Genomic DNA, 3,940 nt, shown 5'->3' on the forward strand with positions numbered 1-3,940 from the left:
TGTGGTGGCACGCGTTTGTAATCCCAGCAACTCAGGAGGCTGAGGCAGGAGAATCGCTTGAACCTGGAAGGTGGAGGTTGCGGTGAGCCAAGATCACGCCATTGCATTCCAGCCTGGGTGACAGAGTGAGACTCCGTCTCAAATAATAATAATAATAATAATAATGTACATGATATTCATGTACAAGTATTTGTTCGAATACCTGCTTTCAGTTATTTTGGGTGTATACCTAGGAGTGGACCTGATGAGTCATATGGTAATTCTATGTTTAACTTATTGAGAAATCTCCAAGCTGTTTCCCATAGCGATTGCACCATTTTACATTCCTACCTCCAATGTACCAGGACTGTAATTTCTCTACATCCTCACCAATACTAGTTATTTTCCTTTTTTATCTTTTTTTTTTTTTTTTTTGGCAAGCAGATAAAGGCTTGTTTTATTTTAATGGCTGATCTATGTAATCACGGAGGTCAGTATGAACAGACAAAAGGGGAGCTTTTATTTCTTGGTGTCTTCCTCCTTGGACAAAGTCTCGATGATCTCCTCCTTCTTGGCCTGGAGGCGCCTTCACTGCGCTTGCGTGCTTCCTAGTCTTAGGCCTGCGGGCCTCAGCCTGGTCAGCCAGGAGCTTCTTGTGGGCCTTGTCTGCCTTCAGCTTGTGGCTGTGTTCCATGAGAATCCACCTGTTTGTGAACACATTCCCCTGCACCTTCAGGTACAGGCTGTGATACATGTAGTGATCAATCTTCTTAGATTCACGGTATCTTCTGAGCAGCCAGCCCAGAATCCTCATTCTCTTCATCCACATGGCCTTCTCTGGCATTCGGGCATTGGCTGTACCCTTTTGCTTATCTATGCCTATGTGCCTGCCCTTCCAAGGGCAGGTGTTTTTCTGGCGTTTTTCTGCCAAGGTGTTTTTCTGGCATCAAGCCCAGGAATGGACCGTCACAGGCTTGGAGATGATCAGCCCATCTTTGATCAGTTTCCGGATCTGCTAATGGAAGTTGGCATTGGCGATTTCATTGGTCTTATTGGGGTCTAACCAGACCTTCTTCTTGCCACAGTGGAGGACACTACAGGGGAGCCTCTTCTGAAGCCTGAGCATACTCATGGCTGTAGTCGCAGCAGCGAAAGGAAAGAGCTCCCTTTTTTATCATTATTATAACTATCCTAGTGGGTGTTCAGCGGTATCTTATTATAGTCTTGATTTAAATTTCTTGATGACTAATGATGCTGAGGATCTTTTCATGTGTTTATTGGCCATTTATACATCTTTTTTTGAGAAATATCTGTTAAGATATTTTGCTCATTTTTTAAATTGGGTTGTCTTTTTATTGCTGAGTTGTAATAGTTCCTTATATATTTTGAATATTAGATCCCTATAGGATATACGATGTGCAAATATTTTCCCCCATTTTGTAAAGGTTGTCTTTTCACTTTCCTGGTGGTACTGTTTGAAGCACAAAAGTTTTTGTTTTAATTTTAATGAAGTTCAACTTATCTATTGTTTTCTTTAGTTGCATGTGCTTTTGGTGTCCTAAGAAACCATTGCCAAATCCACGGTCATGAAATTCACACTTATGTTTCCTACTAAGAATTTTATAGTTGTAGCTCTTACATTTGGGTCTTTAATCTATTTTGAATTGATTTTTGAATGCACTGTGACGGAAGGGTCAAAATTCATTCCTTTGCACATGGATATCCAGTTGTCCCAACATCATTTGTTGAAAATTATTTCCCCCATTGAATGTTATTTTTATCTCTATTGAAAAATCAGTTGGCCACAAATGTCTGGGTTCATTTCTGGACTCACAATTGTATTGGCCTATATGTCTGCCCTTATGCTGGTACTACACCGTCTTGATTACTGTAGCCTTATTGTAAGTTTTGGTTTTTGTTTTTTGAGACAGAGTCTCACTCACTCTGTTGCCCAGGCTGGAGTGCAGTGGCCATAGTCTTGGCTCACCACAACCTCTGCTTCCTGGGTTCAAGTGATTCTCCTGCCTCGGCCTCTGGCCAGAGTAGCTGGGACTACAGGCACGCGCCACTATGCCCGGAATTTTTTTTTTTTTTTTTTTTTTAGTAGAGATGGGGTTTCATCATGTTGGCCAGGCTGGTCTCAAACACTTGACCCTAAGTGACCCACCTGCCTTGGCCTCCCAAAGTGCTGGGATTACAGGCGTGAGCCACCGCACCTGGCTTTGTTACAAGTTTTCAAATCAGGCCAGGTGTGGTGGCTCACAGGTGTGCTGTAATCCCTACACTTTGGGAGGTCAAGGCAGGAGGATCAATTGAGTTCAGAAGTTTGTGACCAGCCTGGGCAACATAGTGAGACCCTGTCTCTAAAAATAAATAAATAAATAAATTAGCCAGGTGCAGTGGTGCACACTTGTAGTCCCAGTTACCTGGGAGGATGAGGTGAAGGATCCCTTGAGCCTGGGTGGTTGAGGCTGCAATGAGCTGTGATTGTACCACTGCACAACAGCCTGGGCAACAGAGCAAGACTCTGTCTCAAAAAAAAAAAAAAAATTTAATAAAGTAGTTTTGAAATCAAGAAATGTGAATCCTCCAACTGTTTTCAAGATTGATCTGGGTATCTCCTGCATCTCTTGAATTTCTATATGACATTTAGAATCAGCCTGATTTCTACTAGAGGAAGCCAGCTGGGATTCTGATAGGATTGCGTTAGATCAATTTCAGTATTGCCATCTCAACAATATTAACCCTTCCCATTCATGAACGTGGAATGTCTATTTCCTTAATATTTTGTACTTTTCCCCATGTAAGTTTTGCACTTGTATTGTTCATCCCTAAATATTTTATTCTTTCTGATGTTATTGTAGATATTTAAGAGAATTGTTTTCTTAATTTCATATTGTTCGTGACTGGTATATAGCACTACTAGTTTTTGTATGTTAATCTTGTATACTGCAGCTGATGAATTCATTTTTTAGCAGTTTTATTTGGAGATTCTTTACGGTTATCTGTATACAAGATCATATCATCTACATATAGACATAGCTTTGTCTTCTCAATTTCAGTCTGGATGCTTTCTCTTTTTCTCTTGCCTAATTGCCCTGGCTAGAACTTCCAATACAATGATGAATAAACCCATGGGTTTTCCTAAACGTCCTATATCAGGTTGAGGAAGTTCCCTTCTACTCTTGTTTTTATCATGAAAGTGTTTGTCAAGGTTTTTGTGTCTATTGAGATGATCAAGTGTCTTTTTCCTTTTATTGATATGGTATTCCAGCTTCTTTTGAAAGCTGAAATCGTAGGATGCCCCACATATAAAACAGCAGGGGAGGCTGCTCTGGTTGAAGCAGTAAGGGAAGCTTGGGGCTACCAAGCTGGCTCAATGGCCTTTCCTTCCCATGTAGCCTTGGGCTCCACAGAAAACTGAGCTGGGAGCCAAGAACAGCAAGCAGTCCCCATGGCTCTCATCCAGAACTCCTTCTTGGGCATGGCTGAGTCAGCCAACTAAGCTCAGACCCTTGGCCTCGAGGAGCCCTGGTGGTCAGGGCTGGCTGATTACAAGTACTCAACCACTTTATCAAACAGTAGCTCGTCAGCATCCTGCAAATTGCCTATTTATCCTGGTCCAGGGCTTCAGAGCCAACTCCTCCTTATGCCTCCTGCCAGGAGGTTGATCTTGGGGCTTTGGAGTCCTTAACACTTGCGTCATTTTGATGGTATCATTCCACTAAATGTTAGCAGTTCAGATCTATGGTTACCACAAAGTTTGTACTTCTAAAACCTTGATAATCAACCAAAAAGTACAGAGGTTCAGTATCTCAAACAGATTGCAGACAGCCCACTGATTACTTTTTGGGAAGAGCGATTAAGAAACTTTATTACAGAAAATGAATGCATCCAACGTCCCCAAATACATTTGTGACAAGAACAGACACACAGAGACACAGACAATAGTCACTACATC

The 3,940-nt window shown here is 41.8% G+C and overlaps 1 pseudogene; it reads right to left on the minus strand.

Moving 5' to 3' along the window:
* Nucleotides 1-498: 498 nt before the first annotated feature.
* Nucleotides 499-1,111, minus strand: LOC105495909 (large ribosomal subunit protein eL19-like; annotated as a pseudogene).
* Nucleotides 1,112-3,940: the final 2,829 nt, after the last annotated feature.

This window comes from Macaca nemestrina, chromosome X (genome assembly GCF_043159975.1).
Source record: "Macaca nemestrina isolate mMacNem1 chromosome X, mMacNem.hap1, whole genome shotgun sequence".
Lineage (NCBI taxonomy): Eukaryota > Metazoa > Chordata > Mammalia > Primates > Cercopithecidae > Macaca > Macaca nemestrina.